Genomic DNA, 22,128 nt, shown 5'->3' with positions numbered 1-22,128 from the left:
ATCAGACTATCAGACTATCAACTACTGAGGATAATTTTGGCGTGGCCAACAAACAAACATAATGGTTTTTATTAAAAAGGAAATTCAATTTCTTTCCTATAGAGGGTGGAAGATACTCCAAAATGATGAGGAGTCCACTTTGGAAAATGAAAGCCCTGCATAAAGCAAAAGTTTCCATGTAGTTATCCTTTGACACTAATATTTTAACCGGGGAAAAGTTGCAAAGGCAAGGCAGGTGGGGTCAAGGGAGGTGCTCTTTGTATAAAGAACACTCTTAGAAATGTAACCCATTTGTTTCTTAAGTATCACTATTCAGTAGAGCTATGAGATGCAATACAGATGTATAGAAGAGGCTCTTGAATCTTGACAAGTGAACCGAGACTAAAGGAGGTTTTCTTTCACTTCTAGTTTTTACTAAAGGAGGTTTTCTTTCACTTCTAGTTTTTGTCATTTGGGCTTTCTGGATCACAAAGAACTTCAAAGAGGCAAATGATGGAGTCAGATTAGAATTGTGGCATTGCTTGAGGAAGGATAAGTTGGATTCCCTTTTTTGTATCTTAATCCTTATTTTCTTGAGATCACGGATCTCTTTCCAAGTTTCCCCTCCATACAGGGTAACAATGATGGATTGGAGATTTCTATGGTGTAATTGTTGGTTTAGAGAGCTTGGATAATCCACAGTCTGCATTTTTCCTTGTCTATGTTTCGAGTCTAGAACAAGACTCATTATCAGGGCTTGGATCTACAACAAGAGAAATGGACGCGATTAATATTTTTGTTGGTTATGCAGTTTGTGCTTAACGGAGGCAAAGGATGGAGTCAGATTGGAATCACGGCACTGCTTGAGGAAGGATAAGTTGGAATCCCTTCTTTGTATCTTAATCCTTATTTTCTCGAGATCACAGACCTCTTTCCAAGTTTCCCCTCTGTACAAGGTAACAATGATGGATTGGAGATTTCTGTGGTGTAATTGTTGGTTTAGAGAGCTCGGATAATCCACACTCTGCATTTTTCCTTGTCTACATTTGAAGTCTAGAACAAGACTCAAAACGTAGACAAGGAAAAATGCAGACTGTGATCCAAGACCTGATGATGAGTCTTGTTCTAGACTCGAAACGTAGACAAGGAAAAATGCAGATTGTGGATTATCCGAGCTCTCAAAACCAACAATCACACCACAAAAATCTCCAATCCATTATTGTTACCCTGTATAGAGGGGAAACCTGGAAAGAGATCCGTGATCTCGAGAAAATAAGGATTAAGATACAGAGAAGGGAATCTGACTTATACTTCCTCAAGAAATGTCGCGATTCTAATCTCACTCCATCATTTGCCTCGGTTAAGCACAAATTACATAAGTAGCAAAAATATTAATAATGTCCATTTCTCTTCTTTGTAGATCCAAGTCCTGATGATGAGTCTTGTTCTAGACTCGAAACATAGACAAGGAAAAATGCACACTGTGGATTATCTGAGCTCTCTAAATCAACAATTACACCACATATTGTTACCCTGTACGGAGGGGAAACCTAGAAAGAAGTCTGTGATCTCGAGAAAATAAGGATTAAGATACAAAGAAAGGAATCTGACTTATCCTTTCTCAAGAAGTGTCGCGATTCTAGTCTGACTCCATCATTTGCCTCGGTTAGGCACAAACTGCATAACCAACAAAAATATTAATAACGTCCATTTTTCTTTTTTTGTAGATCCAAGCCATGACGACGAGTCTTGTTCTAGACTCGAAATGTAGATAAGGAAAAAAGCAGACTGTGGATTGTCCGAGCTCTCTAAACCAATATTTTATGTTATTAAGATGGGATAAACCATATTAATCTTAATGGACTTTAAACATTATAATAATCATCGTTACATATATTTTTAAAAAATGAATATAATTTTTTTATGAATTATTAGTTTTATAATAAAATGAAGAAAAAACTTATTTAATTTTACTTTCATAATTTATTTTTATTAATTTACTCAAATGAGGGTGTTTAAATTGCAATCCCATCAAATTTATGAGAACATACAGATATATTAGTAGTGCGCACTTATACATGGCAGAAATGGAAACAACGACAAAATAATGGTATAAGTACAATTGGTAGTCTTTGGTGTGAGATGGGTGTTAGCAGGATGGCGAGCACATTCATTGAGCTCACCATGGTAATTATTAAGACTTTCTTTCAATCAATAAATAGTTATTTCCATTATAAGCTCAGGGAAAGTGAGTCTCTCCCGAAACATGAAAGCTTTAATTGCCTCGGTTTATGGGGCTTTCCATGCCATAAAATGTCTCTGTCTGGAATTATCCCCCTCAGCGCTCTCAAACACCCACATAACTAGTTTTTTCCTTTGGCTTTCTTTCATTCTATAGCGTGGTGGGGCATTCCATGCAAGGGCGCCAGGCGATGAACGTCGAGGGTTGTGGGCTCCTTCTAGGCATCCAACCAAGGGTTGGTATTAATTAGTCGATCCATAGTCCTCTAGTAGCTCTTCCCTTCGACTCAAACTTAGAAGACAAGACGAGAGGCGACTGTGGTCGTGGAGTTTCTATCAAAGTTCTCACTCCCGCAGTCATGATGAGAGAGAGAATGCATGCTTGCTAAGGCACAACGGGCAGAGGAGGCTTGAGAGGTGGTCACTTCTAGCGTGTCTTAACACAAGGTCATATATAATTAGTCGATCCATAGTCCTCTAGTAGCACTTCCCTTCGACTCAAACTTAGAAGACAAGACGAGAGGCGACTGTGGTCGTGGAGTTTCTATCAAAGTTCTCACTCCCGCAGTCATGATGAGAGAGAGAATGCATGCTTGCTAAGGCACAACGGGCAGAGGAGGCTTGAGAGGTGGTCACTTCTAGCGTGTCTTAACACAAGGTCATATATTTTTCCTTGAAGCACCCCAACGCATTGCAATCCCCTTCCGATCCACTACGGTTGAGGAAAATCAAGGTCTTATGCTAGGAGGAAGCCACAACATTTCAGAGGCAAATGTCTCCTCCTAGGTATCCATGCAACATCTATTTAGCTTATTGCAGCAAATAGTCTCGCAGGGAATAAAAGAAACTAAGGAGGAAATGATATCAAAGTTGAACAAGTTGAAAGAGAGGGTATCAACTCTGAGTAAGAAGCATGATCTATGTTTATATCGAATGCAAAGGTTATCCCAGGAGCTTGAAGAGGAACCTGATTTAGATGGGTCCACTCCTACTCCTCTCCAGGGCCCAGCCTTAGTCAGATTGAAGGAAAGTAAGAATAACCTTATCAATAATGTGTCTTAATTTTTTGTAATGTCTTATGCAAACTGGGCCATAAAGCAAAAAACCAAAATCTTTTTACTCTATATAGAATAATGTGAGGCTAGAACTATTTCTGAAATGTATGCTATAAAGGCTTTAAGCCTAATTTTACTACAACCAGAGATGGTTTTCTATAAAACACCCCTAACTGTTATAATTGTATGCTATATATTATACTTAAAAATGTTAATATAATAAAAAAAACTTTAAACTATACATATATAATAAAAAGATTTTTAACTTATATATATATTTTGATATGCATCCCAAATTGAACTTGCATCATCGTTATGAAAAAATATCCTCAAAACCAAAATTACTATTACTAAATTTAACACAACATTCTTAATTTTAGTTATTTTATATATGTATTAAAAAACAATAGTAATTATAGATAAGAATTTCAAGCACAAAGTCACTCCTTTGGATATATCATTACAAAAGTTTAAACATATTGTGTATGGCTAACTCTATAATGACAAACAAGGTTGAATTGTAAAATGTTTTATAATTTTATTATTTTTAAGTTTCTAAGTAAAGAGTTGTTAAGTTTTGTTTAACTGTAAATACATAATATATATAGTTTAGGGGATTAGTTTTAGTGAACATTATTTGGTTTTTATTTAATTTTATGTTAAATTGATTTATTTTTTATTAAAATATATTATTTTAATTAATATGTTTATTAAGATTTACATTTAGGTAATGTAAGGAGAGAGGATGAGGTGGGTTATCACTGTTCCATTTAGCTATTAAGCAAGGGGACGTGACAACACATCCCTGCAGTGGTCAAGTGATAGACTCGGGAGGAAGGTGATTTTGGTTATGATAAAGTGGAGGATTGTGTTAATGCGAAGAGATTTGAAGAACAAGGGCGATGAGGCTAATTCAAGACACATGCAAAGTGACATAAGATGGAAAAGGAACGACGCAAGGATGTACTAGCTATTGAGTTTTGGTGACTCAAATAATCAATGTTGATGGACATTCCTTCTTGGGGATGGTGTCAAAGGCATGCAATGATTATTGGTGACCCTTGAAGAGGATATGCTGTTAATCCAAAAATTATGTTAAATCGGAGAATTGATAGTGTGAAATCCTAGAGCAAGGTTTGGAACGAGTTTGTGCTTGATAAGGAGGAGCGTTGTAGAAATTATGGTGTAGATTTGCTACTCATGAAATTTTAATCAAAATCACAAGACACAAACCTACTCTACTACTCTGCGGAATTCAATTCACAATTTAGAACATCAATAAAAAACATGCAATGAGAAATAACACACATGCACACAACATTTTTTTAGGGGAAAACAATCTGCGAAAAACCCTTATTCCTGCTTGCATTAATATAATGAATATAGATGTATTACAATTGCTTTGCTCAACTGAGCACAACTTGAAAGTGAATAATCTATCTCTCTGCGCACTAGGAAGGTCTGACCCAAACTTAGTCAATTTTTGCCTTTGCTTGAGCCCCTATCTCCTTGTGCAATTCCTTGAGAAATTAGGCCCCTATTATTTAGGAATTTCTCCAAAATGGGTTTTGCAATTCCCAAGGTTGATAATATGACTAAATGCAACGCTTGTACACTCAAGACTAGTCTACAACTAATGTTACATTGCCTTAGAATCTCCACCACAGTTGGGGAACTCAAATTCTCTGCATGCACTAGCTATTTTGGGTTGATTGATCAATCAACTAGATGATCATTGAGTTAGACTGAAGTCTCACTGCACAACTAACCTTCCATTAGTTCCTCCAACAGTTGGAACTAGTTTAAATGAAAACAAATTGAAATACTTAACCTTGATTGCTACAAATTAGCAATCACACATGATTAACTGAACTATAACTCCTCCAACTCGAATTTACTGAGTAAACTGGGTGACACAAGCCATGTCACACAAGTTAATTGCACCCAAGTTGTCTATTGATGTGGAAATTCATTTTTTCTCAATTTAATCAAGGTAAAATCAAATTGAGAATTTATTGCTGCATTTTTAACACTCCCTCTTAGCAAGAAAAGGATTATCGACCACCCCTATCCTGCACCCGTGGAACTCAAACCTCCTTCTTAACAAGGCCTTTGTCAAAATGTTAGCATCTTCTTCCTTTGTTGGAATGTGTTGTAGCAACATTATCCGCCTTTGCACACAGTCTCGTAAATGGTGATACCATATATATATATATATATGCTTGGATCGATTGTGAAATACAAGATTCTCAGACAGCTTGATGCAACTCTGATTATCACATTAGATCACAGTTGGATCCATGATCTGACCAAACAATCCTACAAGTATCTTTTTCATCCAGATCGCCTCTCATGTTGCTTGACTTGCAACCATGTATTTTTCTTCTGTCAAGCTGAGGGCCATAGATCTTTGCTTCCTTCTATACCAGGAAACTATTGTAGACCCAACACTGAAAATTCGACCTGATGTACTCTTTTTGTCTGATGGACTCCCCGCCCAATCTGCATCTATGAAGCCACACAACTTCACTCCCTCTTTCCGTTTGTACCATTGTCCAAACTAGGTAGTGCCTCTGAGGCACTGTAAAACATGCTTAGTTTCCTTCCAAAATAATTTGGTTGACCTAACCATAGCTTGGCTCAAGTGGTTGATTGCGTATCACATATCTGGTCATGTGTTCACAAGATACATCAATGAACCTACTAGTTATCGATAAATGGTAGCATCCACTTCTTCACCTGAAATGGCATGGTAGGTAGAGGTGTCTCCATGGGTTTACAACTCTCCATGCAGAATATCTATAGTATCTCATTTACATACTTTCCTTGAGACACAAATAGTTGGCCATCACCTTTTCATACTTCCAATACGAGGAATTAGTGCATGAAACCCATGTCCTTCATTTCAAATTCCCTTGCAAGGTCCTCCTTGCAAGATCTGATCAGCTTCTCATTGTCAGTTAAAATAAAATCATCAACATATAAGACAATAATAAGAAATTTACCTTCTATCAAGATGTGATAGACGTTTGCATCTGCTTCACTTTTGGTGAAGCCCAAATTGATGAGATAATTGTTGATGCTAGTGTACAAAGCGCATGGTGCTTATTTGAGACCGTACAACACTCTCTTGAGTTTGCACACATAATAATCTCGATCAAATGTCTCAAAACCTTCTGGTTTCTTGATGTACACCTCCTCCTCAATAACTCCATTGAGAAATGTTGTTTTTACATCCATCTGGTGGATCTTCCACCCCATTTGCATAGTCAGTGCAAGAACTACTCTAATGAACAAATACCTTGCTACATGAGCAAAGGTATCCTCATAGTCAATTCCCTCAACTTAAGAATATCCTTTGGCCACAAATTTGGCCTTATACTTATTTATTATTTCGTCTGCCGCATCCTTAACCTTGAAGATCCATCTCGAACCCAAAAATGATTTATTTTCCGGTCTTGGGGACACTTCCCAAACACTCTTCTTTACAATGGATTCATATTCCTCCATTATTTCATCAACCCATACAGGCTTCTCGACTGATTCCTCTAAATAGGATGGCTCAACCTCTATAAGCTCAGTCATTAGAGCCATGTAGCTAGTGTACCATTTAGGTGACCTTCTCTGCCTTCGCAAATTTGAAGGAGCTCCCACATTCTCCCTTGCATCCTGCACAAGTCTATAAACTTCCTCGGTTCTTTTTATGCCTTCTCTAGATGGTTATGCTTGAGTGAATGTCTCCACTCTCTACTACTCTACTTATGGCTACTCCAAAAATTCTTGAGGCTCCTCCTTTGGAGCTAAAAGCTCCTCTTTTGGTGGGATCTGAAGCTCCCTCTCAAGATAGCACCACATCACTTTCTCCTCATTAAACTTTACATCCCTTTGCACAACTGTCATTCTAAGGGATCAAAAGTACACATGGTAGTTGTGAGGAGTTTCTGTTGAAACCACAAATACCCCCAACTCTATTTTTGGCTCAAGCTTCTTCCTTGATTTTTTGGATACACGGCAGTAAACAGAGGCTCCAAAAATCCTAAAGTACAACACATCCGACTTCCTCCCAGAGAAATCCTCCTCTAGTGCAATCATACCAAAAATCCAATGAGGACTCTAATTCTGCAAGTAGACTTTTGTGTTGCATGGATCAACCCATAAATGTAGAGGTAGGCCTTGGTCATGTAACATAGCTCTCGCAACTCCCACAATGTTACAATTATTTCTCTCAGCCACCCCATTCTGCTGTGGGTTGTGGGGTGTTGTTAGCTCTCTTTGAATGCCTTCTTTCACATAGAAATTTTTGAATTCATTCAAAATATACTCAACTCCATTATCACTCCTGAGAGACTTCGCCTTCTTGCCGATTTCTTTCTCAAACAGTGCCTTGAATTCTACAAACTTGGAGAATGTCTCATCTTTCTTCCTATGCAGAAGATCCAATACTTCCTTGAGAAGTCATAAATAAAAATGAAAAAATATTTATTTATGGTAGTGGAGGCTGTCAAGAAAGGTCCACAAACATTAGAGTGGATCCTTTCCAAGAATGCATGTGATTTGTTGTACCGATCATGGGATGTGGATTTTGTGTACTTCCCCAAGGTACATCCTTTGCATACATCTTGTTTCTCAAGTGCTCCTTTGGGGAGGCCTATGGTTATTTGTTGCATAATATTCAAGGCGCCATGATACAAATGACCAAATTTTGTGTGCCAAAGTTCACTCACATCACGAGTTTGCACTTTATTTGCCTTAGTGCTTAATGCATGAAAATCTTCCACGTCTAGCTTATATAGGTTCTTCACCTATCCCATGACGATGTGTCTCAAGAATATTTTTCCTTTTCTAAAGACCACATCATAACCATGATCTTCCAAAACTTCAACAGAGATGAAATTCTTCTTTAGGTCTAGAACAAACATGACATAAGACCACATCATAACCATGATCTTCCAAAACTTCAATAGAGATGATATTCTTCTTTAGGCCTAGAACAAACATGACATCCTTGAGTCTGATAGGGGAGCCTGACTCCCTCTCAAATGTGATTGTACAAATACTGATCGTGTTGTACCTTTCGTCGTCCCCTAGCTCGATGTACATATGGAGATATTTCTCCTCTAGGTCATTGAAAAAGTCTTTACACCCTGTCATGTGGAATGAGGAACTAGAGTCCAAGCACCAAAAGATCCCCATCACTATGTTGGCCATGCATGCAATAACGGCGAACTCAAGCTTGAAATTTGAAGCTAAAGCTTCAACTGTTGCTCCTCCTGAGGTATTCTTGGAATAGTGCTTGAATTCATGAAAATTGAGGCGTTTAATTTTGGAAAAATATTTCTTCTTGCCCCCTTGAATGGATTTTGGTTTGGTTTGAGATTTCTTTACTTTTCCCTTCTTTTCCTTTCCAAACAACGAAAAGTTTTCTCATCCTTGCCCTTGGATCAAGTTCCATCTATGGTATTCCGCCTTATTTCCTCCTATACCAAATTGGACCATAAGCATTTCCAATTTGGTAGTTTCTCCCTCCTGTTCATGAATATTGGTAGCTATGCCATCTCTTGGGAAGGCCTAGAAGGGCTGGCTTACCAAGTCATAATTTGAAATAGTAACACAAACTCTTGAAAGCTCATCACAAACTTGTGTGAACCTGCTCAAATACTACTGAATAGTGCCATTCTTCTACATCTTGATATTTCGAAGTTTATCCTTGAGTGTCAGTTTCCTATGGTCATTGTTATTCTGGAATAGATTTGTCAGTGTCCGCCACCTTGCATAAGGAATTTCTTTCCCATATATATTTGTGACAATGTGGTCATGCATTCCCTCGGATATTATTCTCCTTGACTTGGATACATCTTCCTTCCATTGGGCTAGGTTCTGGACATCAGATTCCACTAGTGGTCATGCATTCCCTCGGATATTATTCTCCTTGACTTGGATACATCTTCCTTCCATTGGGCTAGGTTCTGGACATCAGATTCCACTAGTTTTTCAACATCTCTCTTGATGTATTCTAGCAAGCTATTGTCATCAGGCACTACCTCCATGTGATCCTTTCATGCAATGAAATTTGAGATGCCTTCCAAGACGTATTCTAGTCTCAGTCCATTTCCATTCTCCTAACTCTGAAGAGATCCTACTACATTGAACTATAAATTAGAACCTCCTATGAAACAACTTTGAAATTCCTACTCTAATATGAATCCTGCTCTGATACCATGTACAAATTATGGTGTAGATTTGCAACTGCTCATGAAATTTTAATCAAAATCATAAGACACAAACCTATTATATTTCTCTGCGGAATTAAATTCACAATTTAGAATATCAATCACAAAAATGCAATGAGAAATAACACACACACACACAATATTTTTCCAGGGGAAAGCAATCTTCTAAAAACTCCTATGCTTGCTTGCATTAATCTAATGAATAGAGATGTATTACAATTGATTTTCTCAACTGAGCAAAAACTACAAACGAATAACCTATCTCTCTGCTCACTAAGAAGCTCTAACCCATACTTATTCAATTTTTGCCTCTTCTTGAGCCCCTATTTCCTTGTGCAATGCCCTGAGAAATTGGCCCCTTATTATTTAGGAATTTCTCCAAAATGGACTATGCAATTCCCAAGGTTGATCATCTAACTACATGCAACACCTGTACACTCAAGATTAGTCTACAACTGATGTTACTGCCTTGGAATCTCCACCACAGCTAGGGAACTCGAATTCTCTGCATGCACTAGATATTTTGGGTTGATTGATCAGTTAACTGGGTGATTATTGAGTTAGATTGAAGTCTCACTGCACAATTGACCTTCCACTAGTTCTTCCAACAATTGGAACTGGTTTAACTGAAAATAACTTGAAATAACTGACCTTTATTGCTACAAATTAGCAATCACACATGCTTAAATGAACTCTAACTCCTCCAACTCGAATTTACTAAGTAAACTGGGTGACACAAGACATGTCACACAAGTTAACTACACCCAAGTTGTTTCTTGATGTGGAAATTCAAATTTTCTCAATTTAATCAAGGCAAAATCAAAATGAGAATTTCTTGCTGCATTTTTCAACATGCAGAGGTCCTAAACAAGGGAATAGTGAGGAGAATAAAAGTTTAGGATATCATTCATGCTTCATGAAGGCTAAGTAGTGGAGAGAATGTATCAGATCATATGTGAATATTGGTAATTCAGTTAGTGCATATCTTCATGAAAAATCGAGTATAATGGACTTATGGGAGAAATTGAGTAAGCTTCTTTTTAGTAGAGCCTAGCATGAAGGTAACCTTTCTTAGGGATGGAAGTAACCTTTCACTTGATCCTTTGGTCTGAATTTGATGATGTTGAAGTCTCTGTTCATTTGAAATGTTCTTGGAACATTCTAAGTTCTCTTGTTGTTGATATATTCATAATTAGAAAGCCTAGTCTTCAAAATGTTGTTGCTACTTTTTTTGTTGAGTTTTAGAGGTATTATAGTGTTCTTTTTTTATCTAGAGGTGTTTAATGGTCTAGATAGGGAGGGCAGATTTTAGCCCTGTGATAAGAATTTCTCAGTTGAGCTATGAGTTTGATATATTCATATCAGTTGGAAACATTGTCTAGGGAAAGGGAACAACGGATATAGGGAGGAGTTTAAGAGAAATAAACATATACTCTCTCTAGGACAAGTGAAGGGGGTTAATTCTATAGAGTTTAGTTGGGATATCAATATTACTAATAATTGGTGGTCAGACTTGCTATGGTCAGGCAGATGTGATCCTTATTTGTGGCTAAACAGAGGTCATGAACTTAAAAATAATATATCTTGGCTGGAGCAGAGCACAAAGGTAATTCTTACCACGCCTTGTGAGAAAGGAAGACCCATAATAGGTTCAACTTATTATGAGGATCAAGATTTTCGTGGAAACTCTCAACTTCATAATAGAGCTATTTGTTTTGAATGGGCCTCCCAAATAGGTACAATTTAAGGCTCGTTTGACCATCCTTTGGCATGATTAAACCTTTCCTTCTGCATTTTATAATGTCTTTTTCAAGATATAAGGTGTTCTTATGAATTTTATGAGATATTTGCTATATTTTGTGGCCTAATACATTAAATTTGGAGGATATTGAGGATTTATTATGCATATCACATTGGAGACCAACCAGAAAGAATCATGGAGGCTTGTTCCTTGCTAAAGGTTACTCACAATTCGGTTGGCTCATGAGAAATTACTACTTCCCTGTGGCTACGAGAACACTAGGGAACCAGATCCACATTTTTAGGAGTTTGGGAGGAAAGAAATCCTCCCTTTAAGGAGGATGCCCCTCAACTACTTTTTTCATAAATATGAGAGCCTAAAAACTCAGTAGGGATTTAAATTCTAGAGGAAAGATAATGATTATCAAAGAAAGAGACTTATACCTATAATTTTAGTTTTTATGTTTCATATATGAGTACTTTTGGAGGTTAATGAAAAGAATTTGTTTGTTCTCAATTGGAGTTCACTTTAAGGGACCTAAGTCTCCTTGGGTTAGGGCCCAACCCAAGTGCTCAAAACCCTTCCTTTGTATATTTCTTTTGCATGCATTTAGTATATTTGTGATTTTATGAAATTATTATTTATGAGAAAAGCATTGTCCTTGTAGGGTTTATGAGTGAGATATTTATTGAATCTTGGTTGTGTACCTTGTTATTATAAGCACCAAAAGTAGTTTTCTTTATGCAACAATAGTTTCTATTGCAAATTCAACTCATACTCTCCACTATTATTCTCTTTTCTACAATAATTAGTTTGACAACTACTTAAATATCTTATTTTGACTAGTTGTACATGTACTTTTCTTGCATATGTTATATACTATTTCATAAATTGAATTAGAATCATTTTCATGTGTTGGAATCAGTCACCTCATCACCTTTTCCTTCATTACTCTTTATCTCTGTAATTTTTTCACATGTTGAAAATTTCCTAACCAGGCTTCATGAAACTTCTAGCCTTGTTTCTCCCCTACATTGATTAACTTAGTGAGTGTGTATGAGATTGGTAAGGTCCATTTCACACTTACATAACCTTCACCCACCATTCTCCCCCTTCAAATTGCTCCTAGACTCCATAAAATTGCTCTCGAATGTTTCCTGTACCAAAATAGGGCATCCTGTGGCAATACACATATTTCTTCAAATCACCTCCAGAATTGCATCAAAAGCTTTTCCTTCATTTCTCATCACTCAAAAAATTCATTTAAGCCTTGAAGATGAATTTTAGAGAGCCAGAGACCCCTTAGGTATTTTTATTTTATGGTTGTAGTTTCATCCTTACAATTAGGTTATACTACTTCTTCTATTTGTTAGATAAAGGAGGATTGATCTACCTTCAACATTCTTGAACATTTTCTTTGTATTCTTAAAAGTAGAATAGGGTTTACTTCGGTCATTTCCTTTCTTGCAATAACATACATTTACTTTCTGCAAATTAAATTAGATTTTTTTTTTTTTTTTTTTAACTTCCTACAAAATAGATTAGGGTTTCTTTCTATAATTTATTTTCATGCAATTATATTAGGGTTTCCTTTCTTTCATTTAATTTTTTGCAATAGAATAGGTCCTATTTCAATAATTTCCTTCCCTGTAAATTAGAATAGGTATGCTCGTCATTTATTGTATTTTTCAAGTATTTTTTGTAGCTTAGTGGTGTTTTTGCATCTTAACTTCTCTTCACTGCATCATACTAGCCTAAGTAGAATATTTCTTCTTGTACATATAACACTGACACCTCTTAAGTTTTTAAAAACTCTAGATTGATAATTAATTTTTATCACCTTGGGAGATGCAACATCCTTTTTGTAATACTAGGGCCCATCACTTTTTGGCACCATTGCCGGGGACGTGTCAAAGTAGTTATTGTTTTATATTTTAAGTTGGTTCATTCTTATTTCTTTTCTTGGAAAAAAAAGGTAATAATAATTGCATTAGCATTTCCATTTATAAAATACACAAAAAGACAAAAATAAGGTCATTCATTTCATGACTTGTAGAGCTAGAGATAGCTCATGATTTTTTTTTCCCCAAAACCCCCACTTCTACAAACAGTCGGCCTTCACTTTTGGTGACCGCGGGCCTCCTACTTTGTCTACAGAGGATTTAGAGGCCTTTTTGGGTGAGAAACCATATATTTTTTAGGAACCTATAAGAGGGGAAAAAACTCCATCACCTACTGAGGATATGGCTAGAAATAGACAACATGAAGTCTTTCTTATCAAGGAGACAAATGGGGAAGCTAAAATGAAGAATATTAGCCCCACTTCTCTTCCACACTTCCATGGAATGGCTTCTGATGTTTCTGACACCTTCATGTTTGAATTTTTTGTAGTCCACATGGCATATGATTATACCTCTAATAAGGAGAAGTTTAAGTTGTTTTCTTCTACCCTCGAGGATGCATCCTTGAACTAGTTCATAAGTTTAGAGGGAGGCAACATTAAACACTAAGTACAAGGACTATTGCAGGGCAAGGGACATAAATGAAGAAATATTTAGAATGACTCAAGGGCTAGATGAAGCATTAGAAGACTTTGAAGAAATATTTTAATTGAGCTACAAGAGAGCAAATTGTACCCTTGATCTAGAATCATTGAATCTAGTTTTACTCTGAGGGGTCATAGAAGAGTTGATGGAGACCCTCAATATGTTTTCCAATGGAGATATTTACTAGCTCAATTATGAGGACATTAAAATAATGTTCAAAAACCACTCTAGAGCTGCAAAAAAGAGAGGTAGATCTAGCTAGGGTTTGGTAAGTCCTTAACCTTCTACATCGGCCATTAAGAATGAAATAGGAGGTATGTTGGAGGATTTTAAAAATTAGACCTTACATACTTTTTCCTCGTAGATAGACACAATGTATATTAAGAAAAAACAAGAGGAGATAGAAAGGGCATTAACCATATTTTTCCCTAGATGCACCAAGAGGCACCCTAGAAATGAGTGCCCATTAAATGTTATATAAATATGCTCTTTGTGTGAAGAGAATGATTCGAATGATAAATGTCCATCTATTCTAGGTATGAAAAAAATGTATCAAGGAGAAGAAGGAAGCATGGAACAACTTTTCTTTGTCAACTAAACGAGGCCACAAGGCCCTAGGCCTTATCAACAAGGTATACACTATCCTCCTCCTTTCAATACAAATCACAATCCATCTTTTTAGTCTTGGTATCCACCTAACAACTCACCATGGCCCATGCCTTCTCCTTGGCCATATCCACCTCAACCTATCATTCCTTCTTTTCATCCATACCAACACCAACCTTCTCAATGGGGTCACCCGTCACAAGGATGGAGGCCTTAGGTAACCCAACAACATTAATTAATTCCTCCTCCTCCTCAACAACAATTATCCAAAAAAAATCCACCTAAACAAACGCAAATTCCTTCTCAACCAAATCTGGACCCAAATAATAAGCAAGCCCAATAAGTCTACAATGGAGAGATATCTTATCCTACCTATGTTGTAGAAATCCAAGAAATCAACCTCATATCTAGGAAGGTACTTCCTAATGCTCATCCACCTTCTCTATCAAAATATATTGAAGAAGAGAAGGAAGAAAGAACTCATCAAGCCAACAGATCTCCCTATCCTGAAAGGTTGATCCATCCTAAACGACAAACCCCAGAAGAAGCTAAAATTTTGGGAGAACTAAAAAATGTGTGTCAAAATTCCTCTCCTAAAAGCCATCAAATATGTTCTCATATATAAAAAAGTTCATTAGAGAGAAGCATCTTAAAAGGCCATGAAGGAAGAGGGAGGATGCCCCCACTAGCAATGTCAATGGGTAACTCATTGATCTAATGCTTTGGAAAGTCATCATCCCAAAGTATTTGGATCTTGGCAGCCGGATAGTGGATGTACACATCAACAACAATAGTCCCCAATACCCTCCTTGACTTAAGGGCTACAATAAATGTCATGACCAAGGATACCATGCTTAAGCTTAACCTCCAAGGGACCTTAATGAAAACCACCACAATGTTGCAACTTGCAAAAAAATCCGTAGTATCCCCCAAGGGTGTCATCGAGGATGTCATGGCTTCCATTGATTCCTAGCAGTACCCCACTGATTTTTGTTCTTCATCCTAAAAACAAGTTCAATAGATACCCTCTTATCTTAGGAAGACCATGGTTAGCTACTGTTGATGTCTATATCAACTATAGAGTTGGAAACATGACAATTAAAAATGGGAAGCTAACAAAACGATTTGTACTATATCCCCCTTCTCAACCCCTTGTTGAGCATGATTTTCCTATGTGGGTAGAAGAAGAAAAAGATGAATAAATTTATCAATCATCACCCTACCCCATTTGTACATTAGAAACCTCTATTGGTAGCAGGAAGTTGGATGAGGATAATCTAATTGACAATTTTTTGCAAAACAAGTATCTTGTTGTCATGCAAATTGATGGACTAAAAGAGGAACCTTTAGGATAGCTTGAAGACAGTCCATGGGTAGAGTTAATATCTACTAGTTCTGATCAAAATAATGTAAAAATTGTAATATAAGCCCCTCTAGAACTCTAAAAATTAGCACCTTCCTTTCATATAATCAAGAGGAACAATTTCTCATTGTTTTAAGGTAGAACCTTGATTCTTTTGCTTGGAATTACAAAGAGATGAAATGAGTCCATCCATCGGTTTGTACTCATCATATATACATAAAAGAATAGCATAAACTTGTTCGCCAACCTCAGAGAAGGATGAACCTTGCACTAAAGGACATTGTAAAGGAAGAATTAGAAATTGTTAGATGTGGGCTTTATCTATCTTATTTCAGACAATGAGTGGGTATCACCTTTAGTAATTGTTCCCAAAAAGAATGGGAAATGTAGAGTTTCAATTGATTATAGAGAGATTAATAAGGCTACTAAGAAATGTCGCTTTCCTTTACCTTCTTATTGACCATGATAAGATTACTTTCACCTACCCATGGGGGACCTTTTCCTATAGGGCCCTTCCATTCAACTAGTCTAACGCCCTTGCCACCTTTCAAAGGCTGATATTAAGTATTATTGTTGATATTGTACATGACTCAATTGATATTTATATGGATGACTTCACACCTTATGGAAATTCTTTCGAGGAAGCCTCCTTAAATTATGCAAAGTTTTGAAAAGGTGCATATAAATGAATCTCTCTTTAAGCCCAAAAAAGTGTCATTTTTTTTATGAATGCATGAATTATTCTAGGCCACTTCCTCTATAAGGAATGGATTCAAGTTGATCCAAATAAAGTTGAAATTATTAGAAGGCTACTATTCCATAAAGACAAAAATATGTTAGGTGTTTTTAGGACTAGTTGGATACTATAGTAGATTTGTTAACGATTTTAGTAAAGTTGCTTCACCTTTGTTTGGTTTACTAACAAAAGATTCAGATTTTTGTTGGACAAACCATTGTCAAAAGGCATTTGAAGAACTCAAAGAAAAACTAAAAATTGCACCAGTTCTCAACGACCCAAACTAGGCCTTTCCCTTCCACATTCACATAGATGCATGAGACAAAGAAATAGGGGAAACATTGGGGAAACTGGAACGTATATTTCCTTATGCTATATATTTCATTAGTAAAAAAATGTCGATGGATTAACTTAATTATATAGTCAATGAGAAAGAGATCTTATCTATTGTACATTCCTTATATAAATTTAGACATTAAATGACTGGGTATCAAGTTTTCATGCACACTGATCATGCAACCATTAAGTATTTCATGAATAAACTTGATTTCAATGCTCAACTTATTAATTGGTTATTGATATTACAACAATTTGATCTAACCATTGTTGATAAGTTGGGGAAATAGATGTTGTTGCAAATTTCTTGTCAAGACTAATCCTATCTACAAAGAATGAAGAGATGGTAGATGATTATCTCCTAGATGAGAACCTATGTGCCATATGATTGTTGTCACCTTGGTTTACTGATATAGACAAATTCTTAGTTGCTGACCAGTTTCCTCCTAATTTGTCCTCCAAAGAAAAGAGAAAAATTGTTAGAAAAAGTGCCCCTTAGACCTGGATTGGGGGAAACTTCTTTAGATTGGTGCCTAATATAATCTTAAGGATATGTGTAAGAGAAGATGAATTCTTTGGTATCCTATCAGCATGCCATGATGGACCCTGTGGGAGATATTTTGCTACTAAGAGGACAACTTATAAGATTCTTCAGGTAGGCTACTACTGGCCTACCCTCCATTAATATGCAAGAAGATACACTACAATATGTGATGAGTGCCAAAGGATGGGGAAGCCTACACATGGATGAGATGCCCCTAAAAGCTCAAATGACTTTTGAGTCATTTGGGAAGTGGGGCATGGATTTCATTGGACCTATTGATTCCCCATCTAGAGAGAAGAAGCATATCATTATATGCAAAGATTATCTAACTAAGTGGGTTGAAATAAAGGAAGTCAAGGAAACAACAAAGTAGAAAGTGGAAAAATTCCTAAGGGAGAGCTTTTTTTACAAATCTGGTTTTTTAAGGGAACTATTCACCAACTGAGGAACTCAATTCATTTCCAACTTGATTGGGGGGATAATGAGGCAACATCACATCAGACATAGGAAGTCCACTCCATATCACCCTCAATCAACTTGGAATAAATTTGTTGGCAGAAACAAGATGGATTGGGAAGATAAGCTTGTTGAGGCTACTTGGGCCTACTACTTGGAATAACACCATTGGAATCATTCCCTTTGAGTTTTTCTATGGTAGGAAATCCCTACAATCCATTGGATTTGAATACAACACATTGATAATGACAACATAACCTTATGTTGACATCATAAAAGCTCAGGAAGAGAGGCTGCAATAGTTGAATGTCCTTGATGAAATTAGGTTGTAGACTCTTATTCACACTGAAGTGGTTCAATTACAAAGAAATTTTTGGGATGATAAGCACAACAGAACTAGAACCTTTCAGGAGGGTGATTAGGCCCTCTTATATAATTCTAGGTTCAAGGACTTCAAAGGAAAACTCATGACCGGATGGTTGGGTCCTTACCTGGTAGATAAATGCCATGATAATGGCTCAGTTCAAATCAGGACAATTGATGAAGAGAAAATACCACTTCTAGCGAATGGCTACAGATTGAAGTTTTATAGGAAGCCCCTTTCAAGGGATAAATTTACCAGTTCAATAAGAAAATAAATGAATGTTATTGAGAGCCTCAAGACTCCCAATCCATTTAGCCCCTGATGAAGCAAGAGAAAAGAAAAAAAGAGGAAACCCCAAGTGAAAAACTCCATGAGGCACCTGAGGTAGGCTCATAGGCCGAAAACCTCCCTAATGAAGCCAATGATTATAAAGAAAGAAAAAAAGATCCCCAAGTGAAAACATCCCTTGAGACACCTACAGTAGACCTAGTTATGCTAAAAAGCTCAATGAGGCATCACGTGGTTCTGATAAGAAGAAAAGAAAAAGGAAAAAGGAAGAAAAAGAAAAATGAAAGTCACTTTAGTTTCATCTATTCTAACGGTGATGAAGGTGCAATAATATTGCAACAAGAAATCAAAGAACATCAACTTAAAGGTCTAAGCACTCACCTTTAAGGCCTTTAACCAACTTCTCTACATCCATTCCACTCATTCTCTCACCTTTTCCAAGTTTCCTCCATCATTTCCAAATCACTTTCATTCGTTTCAATCAATGTCCTAAAATGCTACAGGAAAGTTCATGTATTGCTATAGGAAACTTCCAAGCACATAAAAGGGTGAAAAATCAAATTTATTCCATCTATGGATAAGAGAGGAATTCAATATAATCCCCTAGCAACTACCCACTCCATTAACCTTCACTTTCTCATCAATGTATCACCAACCATCCATAAAAATTCAACCATCCACCTCATTTTCACTTATCACCACCAGAGAAAGCCTCTCTAATCACTGCCAACAACCTCAGCTTGAATTATTAGAATGTGTGAAGGCCACATTCAGAGGAAATTATGAACCCGAGGAGTTTATGTGGCTTCTACAAGAAAACACATAATCCTGTAGCATCCTAAACAAGCCCTACAAGCCCAAATTTACAACATCAGTCCAATAAATTTTGAAGATGACCATACTCCAGGACCTTAGAAGACAAAATTGAGTATCTATGGGATCCCCTATAGGTTGTTATAAGATCCTCCATGATTAGAAATTAGTAGCACCAATTCACCTACAACAATAGTACTTTGACAACCTGAACTAGAGAAATTTGCATTAACAATAGAAACTATAAAACACCTCCAAAGGCACTGAAAAAGTTATTGAAGCTTCTAGATTGCATCACCAACAACTTTAGGACCATCAAGAGGAGCTCTGACTATCACATCAAAAACTCTAACATCAAATACAAAAGCGACCCAAGGTAAGGCTCAAGTATGCAATACTTGAAACCTCTCTTATGAACTCATCTTAGCTTAAAAAAGGTTATCAATATATGTAGGAAGAGATTGTATGGGCCAAATTTGGTAGATTAGCCTCAACCACCTTTAGTAGTAAACTCTAGTCATCTCCTACATCACTCACACATGCAGAGGAAAAAGGGAACAAGAAGATGATAACCCAAGGAAGCAGGTCAATGTTCCTACTCATAACAAAGTATGGTCTGTGAATTTGGTAGGTGGGGGCTAGTTCACATAGAGTCTTGAGCCCATCACCTTAACCACTACCCACATAAATCGGACCCCTAAATCTCTTTTGCATGAAAAAATATATTTTAAATCCCAAGGGAGGCTCGCAAGTGCTACAAGAGGAAAACATAGCCGAGATATTTCCTTTACAAGCTGCTACATGAAGCTACAATGTCTACAAACGAGTGCTACAGGAAAGCCACAAGCTACTAAAGGAAGCTAAATTTTGGATACAATTGCCATTTAACCCTGAGGGTACTTCAATCTCCTGCCTTGCACCACCCTACCACCCTGGAAATAATAAAATGGATATATCAATGTGGGCTCTCATACCAAGGATAATTAACCACTTACAGGGACATTCAAACAAACCCTTAGTGCTAATATTCACTTCAGGTGTACAAAAAAACACGACTTATTCAAGTGTTGCAAAAATGACGTGATAATGAAATCGATATACCTTGAAATTTTGATGGATGTCTCAAGGTATGAATTGACTGATCTTATCCAACCTGTATAGTAAATCAACCTTTAATCAAATATGCAATGACTTCTTATTACTGAGGCATACAAGATCCACCAAAGGACATTGCTACTTATGTTCTGTGTAGAGTTACATTGACCATGATCAAACCCTAATCATGCTACTAAAACTTAGTTGACCCAACCTACTTCAGAAATTATGATTATAAACAGAATGATGCAAATATGTCAAAGTATACCTCTATCCTCACACCACATAAACAAGATAAATCCTTGATTTTATTCAGATCAAGCTTCATTCAAATCAAAGATTATTTAGTACCAGAGGATGCATCTACCAGTAAAATTCCATAACATTTTTTGTTAAGTTATGGTATGTTCTATGCTTATAACAGTTTACATCTTTTTCTTATTATATTCCACCGATTAGCAATCACATGTACATAAAGTAAAGTGCAGATAGAACATTAAATGATCGACTTAAAACAAGCCAAGGCAAGAGACACAAGATGTGGCGGCTAGCCAGGGATAAACCCCACAATGTGTGGGGAAACCCTTTGATCAAATCTTCTTTTATCTTCAATAATTCAGCAGAGAGAAATAGTACAATAAATCTGATTCATATCAGCAATAGCAAACCCTAGATCAGTAGCATCAGCATTAGCGGCTTCATTATCAAACTAGGGCAGACCATATCTCACAAACCGACAGTCGGATTGACTTCATTCCACCACCAAAAGTTTTGGCTTCCAGAGGAGGTTCAGATGAACCTACATCGCAGTTCAGATGAGGAGATCTTCTAGGCCACGCAAGTCAATCTTTACTTCTGTAGTTGCAGCTTCAGTTTCAGCAGTTTCTGGCTTCAAACTAGGGTAGTCGATATCTTGCAATTCGTTCGTCAGATTGACTTCATTCCACCACCAAAAGTTGCGGCTTTCAAAGGAGGTTAAGATGAACCTACAGCGTAGTTCCAAAGAGGAGATCTTCTAGGCCACGCAAGTCAATCTTTACTTCTCTGCAGTTGCAGCTTCAAACAGCTTCCGGCTTCACATGTGAGAGAGAGAGAGACCCATTTCAGCATAGTAGAGAAGAGACTCATATCTGCGCAGTAGAGAGAGAGAGATGTGATGAGATGAGTGAGTCCAAATGAGGAAAAGTCCTCTTATATTTATACACAACGTTGGTGGGTGAATAGATGCGACTGTTGGGCTTCTGAGCCTACATGAGTTGTAGGTCGGCTTGATAATAATTCCATAATCAAAATAAATTCATATCTCCATGAATACTTATCGGAATTGGATGATCTTTATATCAATCCTACACCTCTTGACGAGAGGAATCTAATAAAAATATTATTAGCCATGAATAAGATGACCCACATGAAGTTTTGCCCTGGTTTCCAATTTTAACACTCCCTCTCAACCATGGAGAACTTCATCTGCAATCTGTCTATCGGTCGTTACTATTCATCCATCAAATGCACTGCATTGTATAGCCTGACCCTTGCCCTACTCTGCTCTATTTTGCCTGTTCTGCTTTGTCTTGTTCTGCCCTGCACTCATATGTACTGTTTTGTTCTGTTCTACTCTGCTCTTGCATTGTTATGTTCTACTCTGCTTTTGTCCGAATTATGAAGAAGAAGAAATGATCGAGGATGTATCATACTGACTCAAAGTCAGTCTCAGAGTATGTACCACTGGTCCCAG

The sequence above is a fragment of the Pinus tabuliformis genome, chromosome 6 (genome assembly GCF_031772625.1).
Source record: "Pinus tabuliformis cultivar Carrire ecotype Pingquan chromosome 6, CPIR1, whole genome shotgun sequence".
Lineage (NCBI taxonomy): Eukaryota > Viridiplantae > Streptophyta > Pinopsida > Pinales > Pinaceae > Pinus > Pinus tabuliformis.
Note: the sequence above shows the minus strand (reverse complement) of the source record.